We start from the raw sequence: 22,342 nt of genomic DNA, 5'->3' as shown, positions 1-22,342 counted from the left end.
ACAACCTCAAAAAACACCTTGCTATCATTATTATTGTACACAATTTTATGTCTTTTAAAGAAGAGAGAGAAGAAAGAAAAACAAGTATATATTCATAGAGTTTGTTATATTTATCTTTTTAACATGAATTTTTTGGTTGACGGGTAATTTTTTCCCTGTCAGTGCTTTGAATATGCCATCCTACTGCCTTCTGGTCACCATGGTTTCTCATAAGTTGTCTGTTATCCTCATTCAAGTTCCCTTGTAAGTGATGAGACACTTTTCTCTTGCGGCTTTCAGGATTTTCTCCCTGTGGTTGGCTTTTAGCACTTTCAGTATGATGCATCTGGGTGTGGATCTCTTTGTATTTATCATACTTTTAGATTCTTGGATATATCAGTTTTGGGGAAATGCTCACAAGTACTCCTTTGAATACTTTTTTCTGCTTTCTCTCTGCCTCTCCTTCTGAACCCCCACTATGTTCATGTTGGTGCACTTAATGGTTTCCTACATTTCTCTGAAACTGTGTTCATCTTTCTCCATTCTTTTTCTCTCTGTTGTTCAGTCTGCATAATATTTATTGATCTATTTTCAAGTTTACCAATTCTTTCTCTTGCCAATTCAAATCTACTACTGTTGACCCCTTTTAGTGAATTTTTCATTTCAGTTATTGTACTTTTAATTCTGTAATTACCACTTGGCTCTTTTAGAATTTCTATCACTCTATTACTATTCTCTACTTGATGAGACACTGTCATCACACCTTCCTTTACTTCTTTTAGCATATTTTTTTTTAAAAATTGAGCATATTTATTGTGGCTGCTTTGAATTTTTGTCTTCTATGTTCCAGGGACATAGTGATAAACTAAATTTTTGAAGTTCCTTCTATAATGATGTTTACTTTTTAACTGAGTGATAAACCAGGTGTCATCAATCTATGGCTCACTGGCTAAATCTTGTTTCCCACCCATTTCTCGATGGCTTATAAGCTAAGAGTGGCTTTTACATTTTCAAATGTAAAGTGTGTGTGTGTATGTGTAACAATATGCCTTTGATGAGAGCAGCGGTTTGATTTTACCTCTTGGCCCACAAAACTTAAAATGTTTATTATCTGGCCCCTTACAGAAAAAGTTTACTGGCTTCTGATATAGACAAGAGGCAAAAATAAAAGTGAAAAATAAAAGAATAAAAAAGGCAAAAAGGGAAATGATGTAATGCATGGGTAAGTGCTACTAAACAATACTGTTGGGTCACCGAAGGATCATGGTGGTACTATTATCAGCATAGTCTCAGGGTCACTACTAGGGGCTGGCACTGGAGCAGATACTTAATGGTAGGAAGGCAGAGAGCAAAGGGAACAGTGAGTGTCAAGAGTCCTTTTGCAAAATGCACCCAGACAAAGAGAAAAAAAGCACAGTCCAAAAGCAGGTACCAAAATCCACAGATGCTCAAGTCCCATAGTTGGTCCTCTATATCCATGGTTCCACATCAATGGGTTCAACCAACTACAGACTGTGTAGTACTTTAGTGTTTATTGAAAAAATCCATGTATAAGTGGACCTACACAGTTCAAACCCAAGTTGTTTAACGGTCAGCTGTGGTTTCCTTCCTCTTTCCCTCACTCTTTGCCTACAAGTGCATATAAGGGTATGCAGATTAGGGCAGGTTACATTTAGATATTCCAGACTCTCAGAACCTGTTACATTTATGGTGCTTGATGAAGAACACTGAGATTTCAGCTGTGTTTCTTATAAACTGACTATGCATCGGGAGAGAAACAGTGTCCAGAGAACTCAAATTTCTGTGCTGAATCCTATATGAAATCAGAATGTAAACAAAAATAATTTTGATATCAATTTTCCATTCCAAATCAACACAATATTTGTAGCTCAATAACAGTTTACTCAGTTGTTATTCCAAGTGAGGAGCAGAACAGGACAATAATATTACTTCTGCTTTCAAAGTAATCATATTGTTTGAGAAAAGAACAAGGCAATTCCTTCAGTGAGTGTATCTCTAAATATTAAGAAGATTGCACTTGTGTGACTCTGAGAATGTAAAGATGATAAGCATTTTCTTAGCCAGAGGAGTGATTTATTAGATGGTTTTATGTCCAGTAAGCGTTAGTAGCTTAACTTCTGAGCCATTATTGTCTGTGTAACCCATAGCTAAGAGCAAAAGAATTTATCCAATTCTATTGTTTATCAGAACTTGACAGCATATTTATTCTGCAATGGTGGAAATGGCTTGCTTCACGAATCTAAAATAATACCTTCTTGCTCATCACAATTCTATTAAATAACATAAATTTTTTTTTTTTTTTTGCGGTACGCGGACCTCTCACTGTTGTGGCCTCTCCCATTGCGGAGCACAGGAGCACAGGCTCCAGACGCGCAGGCTCAGCAGCATGGCTCATGGGCCCAGCCGCTCCGTGGCATGTGGGATCTTCCTGGACCGGGGCACGAACCCGTGTCCCCTGCATCGGCGGGCGGACTCTCAACCACTGCACCACCAGGGAAGCCCCATAAAATGATTTTAATTCATTTTATCTATATTTAAAAATGTCTAAGTTTTATGACTCAAGATTAGTTTATTTTATATGTTTCAGTTCTCACAATAAGCCAGTTTTTCTGTCCCTAGGCATTTTACTTGACAAAGATTTTCTTAAATTATTAAGAAACTCTGCCTTTTTCTATTGTCAGGAAATGTGCTTTGGTGAGGGTGTCCATTATCTGAAATGACTAGAATAAAGAATACTGACATTCTTGGGTCACCAATTGATGACAGTTGTGGTAGAATATACTTCTAGTCTAAATAGTATTTTTTCCATTATGTCATAGTAGTACTCACCTTTGTAAATGCAAAGATAACTGTGAACTTAAGAAACTATTTTAAGTGGCTGCTTTGCTCTGAAGAGCTTCTTGTAATGAGCATATATAATGAGCATTAGCTAATAAAATAGGAGTAATGTGCCATGAGAAATGAATGCCATGCCCACGGGATAGAAACGAATGTCCACAGATAGGAAGGAGTTAAAAGCTTAGTGGCAACAACTCAAAATCATAGCCAGAACTTGAGATGCAGTGAAAATGAAAGAAAGGAAACCAGTCATAGAATTATCTTTGAAGGTTTCTGAGATATTGAAAATAAGATGGGTAAAGTGTAAAATCATGGGCCACTAGGCAGGTAGGAAGTCTATTGATGCTCAGAACCCTCGTTTTACACATGAGGAAAATGAAGCCCAGTGAGCACTGAAATCACCCAGAGGTGTGCCTTTCTCCTGGGCCCCTCCAAGGGGAAGCGAGAGTAAGACAGAGGGTCTGATTATTTGTCCCTTTGTTTTGCACTTTAAGTTTGAAATATTTCGATGCAGAGAGAAAAAGAGAACAACATCAGGAAACATCAAAAGTCAAGGACAATGCTACTCTCTCACTTCATCCCAGCTTCCACTTCCCGCCACTCAAGTCCATTCTAAATGTAAAATAGATAGCTAGTGGGAAGCAACTGCATAGCACAGGGAGATCAGCTCGGTGCTTTGTGACCACCTAGAGGGGTGGGATAGGGAGGGTGGGAGGGAGGCACAAGAGGGAGGGGATATGGGGATACATGTATATGTATAGCTGATTCACTTTGTTATACAGCAGAAACTAACACAACATTGCAAAGCAATTATATTCCAATAAAGATGTGAAAAAAGTCAAGGACACTTTGATCTGCAGCAATTAGAAGTGATGATTCTTTGTAGAACTTTATGTACTTCTAAAATGTTGCCAAATGCTGGTGCAGAGAGAATAGAAGGCACAATTAAGAGGCCAAAAGTCCAGCAACATACTAGCTGGTTTACAGCCTTCGTTCTTGGTCCCTCTGTATCTTCTTATAGTTGTTACTTTCTTAATTTTTAAGAAGTGTCAAAAGCATTGCAGATTTCCAAAAGTTTAGATTGAGGCTAATTTTCCGCCTAATATTCAGGGGTACTTCTCAGTGTTCATGCAGTAGGTGAATCCCTGTGCAAAACCGTCCATTCACAGCTCACAGAGACCAGAAGCCTGAGAGGTTTAAGATCCACACAACCTCCACCTAGTGACTAAGGGCCCAGGTGCACTGCATGCTGGCTACCATTCAGTGATACTCCAGAACCCTGACATACATGCTTCATACCTAGAACAGTCCCATCGGGTGGGGCAGATTACTACCACTATTCGCATTCTACAGACCAGGAAATCCAGGCACAGGGAGGTTAAAAACCAACAACCAAGTCAAACAAAAAACACGTGTCCAGGGTCGGTCACACAATCAGGCAGGGCTCCACGTTAGAAGTTGAAAGGCACACATACACTCCAAGGAAGGACAGAAGGGTCTGCTCAGTGAGGAGATTCTGGTTAGAATGGAGGCCCTCAACCTTTCCTGAGACCACCGAACTTTCTTACAGTAGCTTTTTACAGGAGGCAAGCTTCAGGCTGAACGCATCAGGAGGATGACGCTGGGACACGTGGAAGTAAAGAAAAATGCTCCCAAGAGCGAATTATTCCCAAATGAAGCCTATTCCTGAGTCTTGCCTTCAGGAATTTGGGTGAAATCACCCATCTGCACAACCTTTTGCTAAAACCTCAGTAATTCCCTGCCACATGTATGTATGGCAAAAACACCACAGCATGAGACGATTCTACGCAATGCGATATTTATGATATTTATAAAGAATTCGGTTCCCTCAGATGAAAGATGTTATGTAAATGCAGGTACCAATAATGCTGACATGAATAACATGCTTCAGGGGATTCTGACTTTCACAGCTTAAATGTAATAAGCTCTTTTCACCTGGTCCTTAAATTGAGATTTTATTGCACATGGATGTAAGATATTAAAGCCTCAGACTGAAACTGCATAATTCAGGATGGCTTTTCCTTACATAAGCAATGCCTTTTTCCTTTGCAATGAAATTTGAATTACCACTTAAAGAGTTTTTCAAATTTAACACAGGACCTGCTTTGATGAATATAAAAATCTAATTCTCCCCTTTAATGCTGTTTGAAATTAAAAATATTCACTATGGGGCTTTCCTGGTGGCACAGTGGTTGAGTGTCCGCCTGCCGATGCAGGGAACACGGGTTCATGCCCCGGTCCGGGAAGATCCCACATGCTGCGGAGAGGCTGGGCCCGTGAGCCATGGCCGCTGAGCCTGCGCGTCCGGAGCCTGTGCTCCACAACGGGAGAGGCCACAGCAGTGAGAGGCCCGCGTACAGCAAAAAAAAAAAAAAAAAAAAAATCACTATGACTGAAAGCAATGGGGTAAACCACTTCTTATTTTTAAATGTTACGTTCTAGAAGAAATCAGTTTTTCTAGATAAGATAAGACAGCCTCAACCCAATAACTCCCAAGCTGAAATCATCTGATTTCTAAAGTGTTCGAATTTTGTTCCTTTTGCTGTTCTAATTAATAGTGTTATTTTTACACTAGGCAGCTATAATTATTTAGTTTTATTACTTAGTATGAGTTCTCAAGTTTTACCAGTTTCTTGGCTCACAAAGTTTCTCTTATCCCCTCTTTTGTTTGAATTCATTTTTATTTGTTTTACTGGAGGAAATCCTGAAATTTCCATGTCATTATACCTGTAGGGGGTTGCATTTTCTGAGCCTACGTGTGCCTGAAAATCACACTGCCCATTTATGAATGGTAGTTTGACTTGGTGAACAAATGGAAGTGCAAAATACTTTTCTTAAGTATTTTTAAGATTTTGCTCTACTATTTTTTAACATCTGGTGTTGATTATGAGAAATGCAAATCTGACTCTTGTCCCACAGCAATTATCCTTGTTTCCTTCTTTCCAGAAGCTTTTAGAATTTCTCTCCTTGTTCTTAGTACTGACATGTTAGCAGCATAGAAATGAGTCTAACATGGATATCTGGACTGCCTGTCCTTGAATAAACAAAGAATCAGGCTCATAACTCAAGTATCTTATAGTTTCCGTATATATATTTTTTCAGTATAAAGAAATATCTTTAAATGATGGCTTAAAAGAAGACGAGGATAAAGAAATTACTAGAAAGAAAGTAATGTATGTGATTGGGAATTTGTTCACTGGTAACCTGTTGATACATGAGTCATTTTCCCTCCCAAAGCTCTTGTACAAACTGGACATTCTCTCACTGGTGACAAGGTGGGGACATCCTTTAATCTCCCCAGTTTTCAACATTTCCTTCTTCATAGTCTGTGAGCTGAAAAAATATCTCCTGGCTCTTTTTTTCCCGCAGAACTTTGAAGATGCATATGCTGGTTCTGTTTTTATTATCACTCTTCAAAACTCCCCAGTGAAGCCAGTACCCTATCACATGAGCCTCAGTTGTCCTTCAGTCCTGATATAAAGTGTCAGCTACCTTCTGTGGACTCTCTTTAGGCCATCTGGAATTCAGAATGCATATAAATATACTCTAAATATATACATTCGAAATACATGTATTTATAAATATGTATAAATATACAAACTTAGTGATCACATATATGAATATATTTATATAAATATATATATAGTAAATATATATATTATATATGTGTACTTGTACACATGGGGGGAGCACGTGTGTGCACACATGCATATGTATTGGGAACATGCCCCTGGCTCAGTGATAATAAAAATGTATAAGACACCCACAGTTCTACTGAGGTAGGTAATGTCATTACTCCATTGCTTTGGTCTGAATATCTGTGTCCCCCTGGTATTCACACATTGAAATCCTAGCCTCCAGTGTGATGGTTCATTGGGGGTAATCAGGTCATGAAAGCAGAGCCGTCACAGTTGGGATGAGTGTCCTTATAGGAGAGATTCCAGGAAACTCCCTTCCTCCATGTGAGGAAACAAGGAGAAGTCAGCTGTCTGCAACCACTTCAAGAGGGTCTTCACCACAACCCCATCATGGTGGCTCCCTGACCTTGGACTTCCAGCCTCCAGAACAACGAGCAATAAATTTCTGCTGTTTACAAGCCACTCAGTTCATGGTATTTCGTTACAGCAACCTGACTGGACTAACTAACTCACCCATTTTACAGATGAGGCAACCAAAGACCAGAAAGGTTACACAACTTTCCCTGAGTCATGCAGGTATCAAGGGGTGTCAAAGGATTCAAAATCAACAATGAGGAAACAGAACCATGCTTACAACAATTACACAATACTGCCTCTCAGCAAACAGTTCAAAGAACAGCTGTTAAGGACACTGCATTATTAACCAGGTCAGTGTGTTTACATGTTCAGCTTTGCCCTGATACTAACTGTGCCTTTCAAGGATTAATATGACATGAATCTGATGAGGGCAGGGTGCAGGAAAAACCAAAAGAGGTGGCGGTGGGGATGTCAAATATAAAAGACACAGCAGAGCAATTGTTTTTTGGGGATATTCAAAGGAGAAAGCACAGACAAAGTGTGGTCTGGGTTAAAATGGGGTTCGGACATTCTGAGTATGTGGTATTAATGAAAAATGCATCTAGAACCCAGGAAAAGATGGAGCCAGAATTAGTGCATTGAGAGCCATCAATCCAGACAGAATGACTGAAAATGTGTGATGAGCTGAAAACTGACCAAGACAAATATGGAGAAAAGATGTCTCTGTGCAGAGTCCTTACAAACATGTGTGTATGCTTGGTGGGAAAGAGTGTCTACCAAAAATGTGGAAAGAGAGAAAAAAGTTAGGGATCCCAAGTGGTACCAGGTAACGGGAACCAAGAGAGAAGTTTTTTGTTTTTCCCTCCAAGAATATTTTTTTCCAAAAAAATATTGGCAACAAAAGTCAACACTGCAGAAACTTAGGATGCAAATACCTTCAAATCTAGCAAGTGTTTTCAGCTGAACAGTGAGTTTTGATAGCAGTTGGGTAGTGAACTTAGGAAGTGGGTAAAAAGGAAAGAGAAACAAAGAGTGGTCCCTACTTTCTCAAGAAGTTTAGTGGTGAGTGAAACGGAACAAGAATGAAGACACTCGTGAGATATCTAAGCAAATACAACTTTTTCTTAGTTTATGCATTAATTTCAAAATAAGAGAAACTAGAACGTTAATTAGCAAAGAAGAACATAGATATGTGTTATTGGGACCACTTCGATAAAAAGTAATTACAATGCTAAAATGTTGGTGCATATTCTAAAATGTTCACAAAATACGTTAGAAATAAAGCAGACACCTTACAAATCATAATAAAAAGGAAAGGACATACAAAATAGGATGACGTTACTATAAAAAAAGATTAGGAAACAGCACTCAGTATCAGGAGACAGAATGAGAGAAGCTAGATATGGTGTAACCATTATGATGACAAATGCAAATGGTCTATATTTATCTCTCTAAAGTCAAACATAAGTTTAGATTTAAAAGCAAAATTAAAACGCCATGGCTTAAAAAATGTTTAAGCAGGTAGAAAAAATAAAAACACTTTAAAAAATTTGTGTATTTAATTGTGAAAGACAAGATGATGGACATTTCCTGTAAGCACAGGCACCAAGAAAACTGCGCCATAGAACAATGTCATTCAGTGTAGTATTGGAAGCTCTTGATACCAGAAAATGTAAAAAAAATTAAACATATAAAAACATAAAGTGTAGTTTGAAAGTGATTATCATATCAGGAAGAAAGCACTATTAGAGTAAATAGAGAATTTCCTGAGGGTCTGGTCACAAGATAAACACACATCCCAACAATATACTGTTACAATATACAGCATACTGTTCATAGACAGACAAAAGTCATGCTGAAAAGAAAATAACCTCTTCACAGGAACCTATAAAAATTTCAGAATGAACTTATTAAGACTGTGTGGGATCTCTGCAGAGAAAACATTAAAAGCTTTGCTGACTGAGTTAATGATACAGTTTGTAAATAGAGAAATCCAACACTTCCGAATGGGAAAGTTATAGGAATATATTTAAGAACCTGAAAAAAGTGATACCCCCCAGTCTATGCAGAAAAATAAAAGGCAAAAAATAAATCAAAGAAAATTCTAATTAAAATATATATAAAAAGGAAGGGTGGTGGTAATCTTGCGAGATACAGGAAATACCACAAAAAAAAAAATTGCATTATAAAGGTTGAATGTAGAAAGAGAAGGGCGGACACACGGATGTGTCTTGACACACGGATGTGTCTTGCACAGGACACACGGATGTGTCTTGACACATCTGGAGTGTCATAGTACGTGTCCTTGCCTACTCCATGCAGGCAACTGTACCAGGCTCTAAGAATACAAAGAAAAATAATGAAATAATAGACAGCACTGCCACCAAAGGATTCACAGTCAGGTTTCAGGATGGCAGGAGCGGGCCCCAGGTAGGCCTCTGGAAATGAACCCCAGAGTCACTTCGTCTGGTGGTAAACTCCCGGGCAGCTGCCAAGATGGCGGCCACATTTTGAGACCCAGTGACCTGTGGATGGGAAAGGCCAGGAGCCTGGGCAAGGACACCTTCACGCGTGCCACCTTTTGCATCATGTGAGTGGGTTTTGTGTTTTGTTTTAATGCACTTTTCTTCCTCCAATCTTTGGATCTTGTCCCTGAGTGACAAAGATTTCACACGACAAAGCTTGTCCAAGGAATGGCCATTGCTCTCAGGGCTGAGATGCCTGCGTGGCCTGCGGGCCTTAGATTCCATCAGATTGGTCTGAGTCAACGATAAAATATTCCTGTTCTTACTCTACACTACTCCTCTAGAAAATGAAGTCATCTGGCACACAAGGCGCCAGAAAGGAGCCTAAAACAGGACTGGAAACAACAACAAAGAAAATTCCATTCTGAGGCCGAACATTATTCCCTGGACTCTGGTCATTTGGAATCTGGCTAATCAAGATGTGCGGCGGTCCGTGGGCAATAGTAAGAACATCTCAGTGTATCTGCTACCGCCTTTTCATGCTGAATCTTAAGAGGTGGCTGAAGCTGCCATCTACTGCTCTTTGTTTGTGCTTTTCAATTCAAATAATTCCGTGGCTTGTTGATGGACTTTTATCTTCAGGTGAAATGCCTAGCCTTGCTTTTCCATAACGAGAATTATACTTTTAGTAAAACTGTGAAATCCTGAAACTTTTACACTCTGGGTAGCGATCCTCCCAGGGATACGGTTATAATGGCACATTCATTGATATGTAATCATTTTTTTTTTTTGCAAAGAGGATGAAGTATTTTTCCTTTAACATTTAGGCTTATGGTTTCATTTTAATGGGTTTCTAAAACATAGTTAACCCAAGTTGAGGCTTGAGTTTTTGTCTTAACTCATCCTCTTTACTTTACCCATAGGCCTCCCAACTTTTTTGTTCCCTTTCATGGTTTCCATGTTGTTACTATTTGCCTATTTACAAAAAACTCTTTTTCATTGTTTCTATTTGGGTTCAAAGCTTTCCAGTAGCTATTACCAGAACATGAGCCAGCATACACATGAGCCAGCTGTGATTATTTAGTAACTGTAATCCAGGAACTGAGTTGCCTTTCTAGAAAAATCAATCAATCCCTCTGCCCATCCCTTCCTGAGAATGATTCAATGATTCAGAATAAAGAAAGACACGTTGGGAAAACTATGTAATATAATACAGCAGAAACTATTAATAGCTTAAAATGTACTGCCAGAGATGCCACAGTAAGCATGTAAGACAACATCGGTTTCCATCTTGTGTAAAGAAAGTCTTGACCAAACAAACTGCTCCACATTTTTGGCTCCCCTTTCCTGCTACACATGTCAAAGGAGCCGTCAAAACTCATAGCATGCCCTTCCTCACCTCCCGTTCAATTTAACCCCTCTGCCCGGCGACTGCCATGCTGCCAAGACCATTGGTCACTTCTTCACACTCTGCCCACTGCGACTCAGCATTTGACTAAGTTGACTGCTATCCCCCTAAACTTCCTTTTTTGGCTTCTACTGAACCACACTTCCTGGCTTTTCTCTCATGTAATGGGTGATCTTTCTCAGTGAATGGCTAACTCTTTACCCTCTATCTCTTTTCAAATATTGGTATGCTTTGGGGGTTTGCCCTGGGTCATTTTTGTCTTTTCTAACCCTAATCTCTCCCTAGGGGTTCTCATTTCGTCCTTTGAATACCAACTATATGCTGATGTCTTCCAAATTTACATTTTCAGCTCCCGATTTCATTTACAACTGCCAGCTAGGCATCTCCTCTGGGACATACAATAGGTATCTCAAACTTAACTGTTCAAAACTCAACTCGTGATTTCTACTCCACCCCCTGATAAGTATTGTTCCCAAAGACTTTGATATCTAAGAAGTGGCACACCAACCATGATCCAGTTGCTGGAATTCAAACTTAGGCATCTCTCTTGATTATTTTCTTTTCTTCTCACCCAACATTTAACCAACAGTAATCCCTACTCGTTTCATTTCAAAATAGGTCCTGAATCTGCCCACTCTGATGCAAGCTGCTCTTAGCTCAGGTCTGGACTACTGCCATAGCTTGTAATGGGTCACCCTGCTAACCCTCCTTCCTCCTCCAATCCATCAAAAAGATACATGCACCCTTATGTTCACAGCAGCACTATTCACAATGGCTAAGACATGGAAGCAAGCTAAATGCCCATAGACAGGTGAATAGATAAAGAAGATGTGGTACATGTATACAGTGGAATACTACTCAGCCATAAAAAAAATGAAATAATGCCATTTGCAGCAACATGGATGGACTTAGCGATTATCAAACTAAGTGAAATAAGTCAGAGAAAGACAAATATATGCTATCACTTATATGTGGAATCTAAAAAATGATACAAATGAACTTATTTACAAAACAGAAACAGACTCACAGACATAGAAAACAGACTTGTGGTTGCCAAGGGGGAGGCAGTGGGGGAGAGGGATGGATTGGGAGTTTGGGATTAGCAGATGCAAACTATTATATATAGGATGGATAAACAAGGTCCTACTGTATAGCACAGGGAACTATGTTCAATATCCTGTGATAAACCATCATGGGAAAGAATATAGAAAAAGAATGTATATATATGTATAACTGAATCACTTTGCTGTACAGCAGAAATTAACACAACATTGTAAATCAACTATATTTCAAAAAAAAAATAAAAAGAATGTTAGCCAGTTCACATCACTGCCTTATTTAAAACCCTTCGGTGACTTCCCACTCCATGTATAATAAACTCCCAAGACCTTAACACACCTTGTGAGGCCCAGTGTGGGGTCTGGTATCTGACTGCTGTCTCCTTCCCTCTTCTCTTCTCATTCCCAATGATCCCACTGATCTTTATGCTCCTCAAACAGGCCAATCAGGGTCCTAAGTCTAGACCTTTGTAGGCCCACTCCTTCTGCTGAGAGCATTTCTCATCACGTCATCATAGGGCTGCATATTCCTGTGATTCATGTTGCAACTCAACTGTCACATCCCCAGAGAAGCCCCCCTGACTGGCCTCTCCAATGCACCACTCTACCTACCCCTCTAAGCTTTGTCACATTATCTTTTTGTATCTTTTCATGAAAATTCTGCCTTCCGACAGTTATGGTCTATCTCCTGCCATTCGAAGGTAAGCCCAGAGACAACAGGGGCCTTTAGTCTTCTACTAAGATACTACTCTATTCCCTGGGTGAATCCCCTGGCACATAACAGATAATCGAAGAAAAAACTGTGAAATAGAAGTTTAGATACATAAGAGGGACTTCCATAGTCTGCATAATCCTGTATTTAATAGAAGAATATATGTAAAAACCCTATTTTAATTTAGTAGTTTATGCACAGGTTTATATGCACGTCATTACCTCTAATATTCCTCATATTTCATTCCTGAGTGTATCATAAAGTCCTACATTCTTTCACATTTATGGAAAACATAGGTTTGGGGGAGGAATTTTCACATCCAAAAACATACATATATTAAGTGGCCAATAACAGACCAAAGGATTCTTCTTGAGAAGCACAAGAACAAAATTTCCTAAAACTCTGAGGATACTCAGACAACTTAAAAAGGGAAAACTCGAAAGAATAACACCTTCTGAAAACATATATGCATTAAAAAAATTCTAAAGCTCCTAACTCATAGTTTTCAATTTGTTATAAACATTGGGGAGTGCCTTGATTCAGCAAGCACAGCCCTAATGCGATGGGAGGTGTTTTTATCTGTGACTATGCTTATGGCGATAGACTCTTAAACACAAATTCAAAAACTTTAACATTTTGAAATCAGCCCCATGCTGGTGAGCCCAAAATGCCTTTTTTCCCCATTAACACGTATACTGGACTATCTTTGACTACGTTTTCAGGAAGAAAACTATGATTGCAATCACAGAAGATCTGACATTTGACTTTGATTTTGGAGTAGGGCACACATTTTCTCCTGTGTGTGACAAATACCAGAAGAATGGTTACTGCAGCCAGAAGGACTGATTCTGGAACTCTTTTTTATTGGGTTTGTTTTACTCATATCAAATGATGTTGAACTTACTTGAGTCTTTCCATTACATTATGCTTTTCCTATTATACAATCTTGCAAGCATCAAACTACTGCGTCACAGGCTATAAAAAATAAGCTGTCTCCAAGAAAAACTGAAAACTTTCAGAAGCCAAAAATATCAAAACCGGATGCTCTCCTGAGGGTGCATCTTCTGTTTTTTGTTTGTTTGTTTGTTTTTGTTGTTGTTGTTTTGTGTGTGTGTGCTTCTCTAGTATTATCAACAAACATTAGCTTGGGATAAACTGGAGCAATATAAATGTTCCCCAGGTGTTTCTCCAATAAGACAGGTGAGTGGCTTCCTCACAATGGACATTAGATTGGGGTTTTGCTCAAGGGTCTTACAGGGAGAAAACTTCTGGAGGTTTTATTTTACCATTTAGCTTTTTTACTGTCATGATATAAATAGGTATTTGCATACATTGCTTGATTAATTATTGTAACCATACTTTATTTTTTTCCTTTAGAACAGGATGTCTAACTTTTTAAAGAATAAACACTGATGCTATTTTCAGCTCCTATTACTAATCTCCTGAAGTGATGCTCTTCATTAGGCATCAAAATTTGACATTGTTTCCAATGGTCTTCCTCCTCTTTCCCCTTGATCTTTGACCTACAGCTGTTGATTCCTCCTTAAAGGAGCCAGAGTACACATTCACAGCATCGCCTTCATTGTAGTCTTTGAAAATATGTAGTGTTCTCATCCATTCTAACTAAAGAACTCATCAGAAAATATTGCAGGCTTGATAATTTGAGGGTTACTTATATATTTTTTCTGGAATTGATTTTCATTTCCCATTTATAAGCTCCTATAAGCATCATGGCATAAACTGTAACATCCCAAAATATCTTGCCCTGGTATTTCTCAATGATACATAATATCTGATTTTTGAGAGAATTTAAGCAAGCAATAGTATACAATGCCATGCAAACTCTTAAAGCAATTCTTTTTTTAAAATTTTATTTTATTTTATTTTTATTTTAACATCTTTATTGGAGTGTAATTGCTTTACAATGGTGTGTTAGTTTCTGCTTTATAACAAAGTGAATCAGTTATACATATACATATGTTCCCATATCTCTTCCCTCTTGTGTCTCCCTCCCTCCCACCCTCCCTATCCCACCCCTCCAGGCGGTCACAAAGCACTGCTGATATCCCTGTGCTATGCAGCTGATATCCCTGTGCTATGCAGCTGCTTCCCACTAGCTATCTACCTTACGTTTGGTAGTGTATATATGTCCATGCCTTCTTTAACTTCATTCTGATGCATTCGAATGGCAAACACTGGGAAGAGAACTCGCGTGAAATCTCAACTCTTCGTTTTTTCAACTTCCAAGCACAACATAAGTGTTATCTTCTACATCATTCGATCTTTCACTAGTGAGTGGTGAGAAAAAGTGGTGACTTACATAAACTATGCCCTTTCCATCGAGGGACTGATACCAAGAGAAAAAATTGTAATTCACAACTTAATGAAATGGAAACAAGTGGCCACCAAGAATGATACAAGTTATGACTCCATCAAGGAAGAGATAGCAAAGAAAAAAAATGACACAAGTGATTATTAAATAAAACAGAAAAAAAGTGGATGGGGTGGGAGAAAAGTTTAACTCATAACCTTTGAGGTTGCAAGTTGGGGTCAGCCTATCTGAACCAAACTGTATGTACCGTGTGATGTTTTGTGTTTCTCATCTTCTGCTGTCTCTGCTGGGTGCACGATCCTACCCAAAGATCATGGAATAACATTTATACTGAAACTTGCTGCTTTCATTCTTCAGGAACTGCAGTGAGAAAGTCCCACTCGCTTGAACTCTTCTTGGGCTCTCAATGCCCAATTAGGTTTTTATCAAGAGGCATTACTTGATTTGCATTTCTCTAATGATTAATGATATTGAGCATTCTTTCATGTGTTTGCTGGCAATCTGCATATCTTCTTTGGAGAAATGTCTATTTAGGTCTTCTGCACACTTTTCTATAGGGTTGTTTGTTTTTTGATATTGAGCTGCATGAGCTGCTTGTATGTTTTGGAGATTAATCCTTTGTCAGTTGCTTCATTTGCAAATATTTTCTCCCATTCTGAGGGTTGTCTTTGGGTCTTGTTTATGGTTTCCTTCGCTGTGTAAAAGCTTTTAAGTTTCATTAGGTCCCATTTGTTTATTTTTGTTTTTATTTCCATTTCTCTAGGAGGTGGGTCAAAAAGGATCTTGCTGTGATTTATGTCATAAAGTGTTCTGCCTATGTTTTCCTCTAAGAGTTTGAAGGTGTCTGGCCTTACATTTAGGTCTTTAATCCATTTTGAGTTTATTTTTGTGTATGGTGTTAGGGAGTGTTCTAATTTCATTCTTTTACATGTACCTGTCCAGTTTTCCCTGCACCACTTATTGAAGAGGCTGTCCTTTCTCCACTGTATATTCTTGCTTCCTTTATCAAAGATAAGGTGACCATATGTGCATGGGTTTATCTCTGGGCTTTCTATCCCGTTCCATTGATCTATATTTCTGTTTTTGTGCCAGTACCATACTGTCTTGATTACTGTAGCTTGGTAGTATAGTCTGAAGTCAGGGAGCCTGATTCCTCCAGCTCCGTTTTCCTTTCTCAAGATATCTTTGGGTATTTGGGGTCTTTTGTGTTTCCAAACAAATTGTGAAATTTTTTTTTCTATTTCTTTGAAAAATACCAGTGGTAGTTTGATAGGGATTGCATTGAATCTGTAGATTGCTTTGGATAGTATAGTCGTTTTCACAATGTTGATTCTTCCAATCCAAGAACATGGTATATCTCTCCATCTATTTGTATCATCTTTAATTTATTTCATCAGTGTCTTATAATTTTCTGCATACAGGTCTTTTGTCTCCTTAGGTAGGTTTATTCCTAGATATTTTATCCTTTTTGTCACAGTGGTAAATGGGAGTGTTTTCTTAATTTCAGATTTTTCATCATTAGTGTATAGGAATGCAAGAGATTTCTGTGAATTAATTTTGTATCCTGCTACTTTACCAAATCCATTGATTAGCTCTAGTAGTTTTCCGGTAGCATCTTTAGGATTTTCTATGTATAGTATCATGTCATCTGCAAACAGTGACAGCTTTACTTCTTCTTTTCCAATTTGGATTCCTTTTATTTCTTTTTCTTCTCTGATTGCTGTGGCTAAAACTTCCAAAACTATGTTGAATAAGAGTGGTGAGAGTGGGCAACCTTGTCTTGTTCCTGATCTTAGTGGAAATGTTTTCAGTTTTTCAGCATTGAGGACGATGTTGGCTGTGGGTTTGTCATATATGGCCTTTATTATGTTGAGGAAAGTTCCCTCTATGCCTACTTTCTGGAGGGTTTTTATCATAAATGGGGGCTGATCATTAGAGAAATGCAAATCAAAACTACAATGAGATATCATCTCACACTGGTCAGAATGGCCATCATCAAAAAATCTACAAACAATAAATGATGGAGAGGGTGTGGAGAAAAGGGAACCTTCTTGCACTGTTGGTGGGAATATAAATTGATACAGCCACTATGGAGGACAGTATGGAGGTTCCTTAAAAAACTACAAATAGAACTACCATATGACCCAGCAATCCCACTACTGGGCATATACCCTGAGAAAACCATAATTCAAAAAGAGTCATGTACCAAAATGTTCATTGCAGCTCTATTTACAATAGCCAGGACATGGAAGCAACCTAAGTGTCCATCGACAGATGAATGGATAAAGAAGATGTGGCACATATATACAATGGAATATTACTCAGCCATTTAAAGGAATGAAACTGAGTTATTTGTAGTGAGGTAGATGGACCTAGAGACTGTCATACAGAGTGAAGTAAGTCAGAAAGAGAAAAACAAATACCATATGCTAACACATATATATGGAATCAAAAAAAAGAAAAAAGTGGTCAGAAGAACCTAGGGACAAGACAGGAATAAAGATGCAGACCTACTAGAGAATGGACTTGAGGATACGGGGAGTGGGAAGGGTAAGCTGTGACAAAGCGAGAGAGTGGCATGGACATATATACACTACCAAACGTAAAATAGATAGCTAGTGGGAAGCAGCCACATAACACAGGGAGATCAGCTCGGTGCTTTGTGACCACCTAGAGTGGTGGGATAGGGAGTGTGGGAGGGAGGGAGATGCAAGAGGGAAGAGATATGTGGACATATGTATATGTATAACTGATTCACTTTGTTATAAAGCAGAAACTAACACACCATTGTAAAGCAATTATACTCCAATAAAGATGTTAAAAAGAAAAAAAAAGAGGCATTGCTGTGAGACGCTTCACTCTTGACTCCATGTACCAACTCAGATGCAGACAGACAACTGGGGGAAATGCAGAGTCATGCCGTGTGAGCAGCAATGTCTATTCTGCTCGTGAAAAGTAGACTTCCAAACGTGGTGAGATGGGACTGTTAAGAGTGTTGGCAAGACTCCCCATGTGTTCTAGCAGACAAAGCAGAACATTTCTCTGTTCAATCTGTTTGCTTCAAGGAAGAAGGGAACTTATTATGGCGGGCATTCAGGAGATGGTAGAGCCGGCATCAATCACTACCCGCCCCCCTCACTCCGCCTCAGCACGGTCAATGGCTTGGCCAGGGTGGCAGCTGATTTCTGTTGCTTAAGTTAGTGTGTTAAGTCATGAGAGTTCAATGCAAGGCCAGCTACTGGTTACTTTCTTAACAGGATACCCTTCTGGATGCTGGAAAGACTGTTTCTTAAATGTGGCAAGAGATCAAGTAGAAGAACTTCCATCAGAGGAAAAGAAGTTAGGAAATTTGACCAAGGTCACACTGAAAGATGACGTACGTAACCAAGATTCAGCTCAGGTGGCCTCCAGGGTCCACTACAGAATGGAAACCAAGCCACAGACAGATTTAACACTGCGGCTTCTTGAGGAAATGATCTTTCATGTAACTTCCTAACATTCTCATGGACAATATGTTCTTATCAGGGCAATGCATTACCTAAGGATAAGCCAGGTAAATGTTCGCTATTGTCTTATGCTTTCTTATGTATCTAGTAATAGTAATAACACAGTTAACTAAAAAAAGTCCTTTATGGCTGGGAAAAATCTCTATCCTCAGAGATCACTCCAAACAACCTAGGCAGAACCAACATGAGAGGCAGAAATAACAACACTTACTAGCTGAGTGACCTTGGACAAGTAACTTGACAATTACTTTGTTTTAAGTGGGAAAAAGGACTTAAGTCATAGAGTTGATATATAAGTTAAGAAGACAGGGTAGTAGGCTGAATAACGAACCTGCAAAGATGACCCTGTTCTAATCCCTGGAACCTGTATGTTACCTTACATGGCAAACCCAGAACTCTGCAGATGTAATTAAATTAAAGACCTCGAGATGGGGAGATTTTCCTGGATTATCCTTACGGAAGGCAGGAGGGTTAGTGAGAGAGAAGCAAGAAGATGCAAGGGCAGAATCAGAGATTAGACAGGAGGGTTGGAGAGGCAGACAGAGAGATCGGAAAATTCTATGCTGCTGAATTTGAGGATGGAAGAAGGGGCTAGGACCCAAGGAATGCAGGCAGGCTCTAGAAGCTTGAAAAGGGAACTAAACAGATTCTCCCCTCAAAGCCTACAGAAGAAGCCCGCCCTGCCAATACCCTGACCAAACTCACGAGACTGATTTTGGACTTCTGGTCTCCAGAACTGTACCATAGAGAATCTGTTCTGTTTTAAGCCACTGCATTTGTGGTCATCTGCTACAACAGCAACAGGAAACTGATAAAACAGTATATGTAAAAGAACTGAATAGACAACCTGGCACGTTATGAGGACTCAGAGAAATATCTGTTCCTTCTTTCTCCTTTTCCCTCATGAAAAGGGACCAAATTTTAGCATCCCAAATCTACAGCAACTCCATCTACACTTTACCTCGCATCATAAATGATTCATGCAATACATTCGGTAGTGCCCTAATATTACCTGCTATCATATTAGGATAAAGATGGGTACACTTATTATCTACCCAACCATGGACACAAAAGGACCACTTATTTGCTCCATTGAAATCTGAAGAGAAGAAACACACTTTTGCCCGAGAGACCGGAAGCCTACTGGTTCACTAACAGCCCCCATGGTGGGCTACAGATCCAGGAATAACATGGGGTCCACACCTCGCTTGACTAGTATTCTCCCTCCACTGAAACACATATTGTGTCATATTCAATCCACAGGATGGCTCCAGAGGAAGGTAGACCATATAAAGGTTCTTTGAATTACATTACTTTCAAACAAAGACAACATATAAATTGAAGAGTGTTTATTTTCTTTCTATAAAAAAAGCAAATCCAGTTTGCAGTCCTACAGAGGCAACATTTATTTCAACTGCCCAGGCAGTTAAGAGAAAGGGTTCCTGTTTTGCTCTGAATCCAGCTCTCATCAATTCTTGAGAGTCTATTACACACTCCAGGGAGAAACACCTGCTTGATAAAGAGCCTCTATGGCACTGACATGGTGCACAAGAAATGGCTTTTACTGCACGATGTGAAACTTAAGACAAAAGTCAAAACTCACCATTTTCAGGCCCCAAAGGTGGCCTCAAGGCTAATGCGATGCATTAGTTTTCCCAGTTATTAAAAAATATATATATATGATTTTTAGTGGTTATCCATGAGGGCATTTTTAGGGCAAGAGTACAACTCAGAAAATCTCTGCTAACATTTTTCATTCCCTTCTCTCTCCAAATCTTATAGCACAAATACTACTTTATTCAAACATGATTTTTAATCTCAAGAAATTCATCTCATTTGCATCTAGGAAAAATAGCACAAAATTTGAAGAAAAGAAAGTACAGAGTTGAGCAATTTTGAAAAGATTTCAGAATCCCTAGCCACTTCCCAGTAATATCAACTATTTGTAGACCCCAGGGCGGTTGCAGAAGGGACAGCTTCCTGGGCTCACAGGACATTTGCCTTCCTCCCCAAGGATTAAGGACGATAGGGGGCTGAAGCTGTGAAAGAGGCCCAGTAACTATGCAAGGCGGCAGCCCTCAGTCTCTGGGAGTGTCAACTCACTCTGCGGCAACTGCAGATATAACATTAAAATGGATGGTATAGATTTTAACCAAATGGTGGCTGAAACAAATCATCTTGTAGCTGCTCAGCACACACCCCTACCCTGAATGAAGCCCTTTGAAGGACACTATTGTTTGTCCTAGTGACTGTGGATAAAGCAAAAATGGTTTGTGGTATATTCAATATCTTGTAATAACCTACAATGGAAAAGAATCTGAAAAAGTATTACATATATATATCTGAATCTTTGCTGTACATCTGTACATCTGAAACACCTATATATGTAGATATATAGAGATATGGATATATAGAGAACATGCATAGAATATATATATAATATATAACATATATAGGTATCTATATAGATATATATAAATATAGCTATAAATATCTGAACCACTTTTCCGTACAGCAGAAACTAACACAACATTGTAAATCAACTATACTTCAATAATTTTTTTTAAAACTGGTTTGTGGTAACGGGTGGAGAGGAAGTGGCATGTGGAATCCTTGCACCTTAATTTGGTTTGTGGCCACACCAGGCCTTATGGTCTCTGAGACTGCTCCTCTGTGTGAAGGATACCTAGATTGCCACTGGCCAATTTTAATTTTTTTCCTTAAATCTGTATGATCACACCTTACTGATTTTATTAACTATGGAAAATTTTCATTCCCATTTAATTACACGGTGGTCTGAAAAAAAAAAAAAACTATAAACATTTATTCTATTGTAGAATCCGAACAAGAAAACTACTACATTACAGGACCAATACCCTGAGAGCTGACTCCCAAGTTCGGTAGCAAAATACATGTGTGGTGTCCAATTATATTTTATTAAATATCTTTAGTATAAGTTATTTGTCTTCAAAGTGTCCCTTTTCTCTTTCCTTATTTTAAAAAGGAACATTGGCTCCTTTCCATAAACTTGTAAGTGGACCCCCTTATAATACCTCCCACGATCGTCCCATAAAGTCTGTAGCACAAGGTATGCCTCTCTGGTCTAGTTCTGGAGCCACGTAAGGTCAAAGCATGGCCCTTCCTGACCACTTGGATGACACCTGGTCCTGGTTGCTCAAGGTCTCTTCAGGGCAGGAAGCAGTGCAGAACAGGTCAGCAGTCTGACTTACCATTCTGTCAAATGTGTACTATAAACATTAGGTTATATAAACCCTCAACTTGGAATATCAGGTCTTCCTGACCTTGGTGCAAGTGATGGAAAAGAAAGTTAAATATGACTGCCAGGACCAACCTGATCCAGTCACTGCTGTTTGAAAAAGGATACCATCTCTCCCAAAACATCTGAACTCTGTAGAGGGAACAATCGTGAACACTAAGTGCTGTGTGTTGAATCTATGGAATTTTCTAGAACCCAGATATGAACTATTACTGAACATGGATAAATGTACAGTATATGAAGATATATCAGTTAACAGACCCACGTCAACAACTGTCTATTTCTCTTAATGTGGAACACAGAGTTTGATATACATAGGGACCAAAGAATTAAACATTAATATCTGAATACTTCTGCTACACATGTTGTAACACAAAATTTTTTTTAAAAAACAAACTGGGAGATTTGCTAATACCAGTGAGAAAGCAATATTTACAGCCACAACCCAGTACGTTGAATCACGCCTGCCACAAACTAGATGCTCAGTCAATATTTGTTGAATGACAAACAGACCTCCCTGTTTTCAAAAAGGAATCCAATTACTATTCATCGGTCCATACACAAATAAAAGTCTAGTGTCAATATTTAAAGGATTTCTTTTGCTCACCACCATAATACATTTTGATGAAATTATATAAAATGGACTAACTCGATACAGCTTAACAAATAATAATAACACATCTTCTATGTGCCAAATACTGATGAATGTGCTCAGAGAGGGGTTCACAGA

General features: G+C 38.9%; 1 protein-coding gene across 1 annotated transcript in view; it reads right to left on the bottom strand.

The window, feature by feature from the left end:
- ADCY2 (adenylate cyclase 2) overlaps positions 1–22,342 on the bottom strand; it is a 193,325-nt gene that overhangs the window by 168,603 nt on the left and 2,380 nt on the right. The gene's annotated exons all lie outside the window — the stretch shown is intronic.

This window comes from Delphinapterus leucas, chromosome 3, assembly GCF_059928025.1.
Source record: "Delphinapterus leucas isolate spDelLeu-1000000601 "Yukka" chromosome 3, BTC_Dleu_Yukka2, whole genome shotgun sequence".
In the NCBI taxonomy this organism is placed as follows: Eukaryota; Metazoa; Chordata; class Mammalia; order Artiodactyla; family Monodontidae; genus Delphinapterus; species Delphinapterus leucas.
This window is presented reverse-complemented; position numbering and strand designations above follow the sequence as displayed.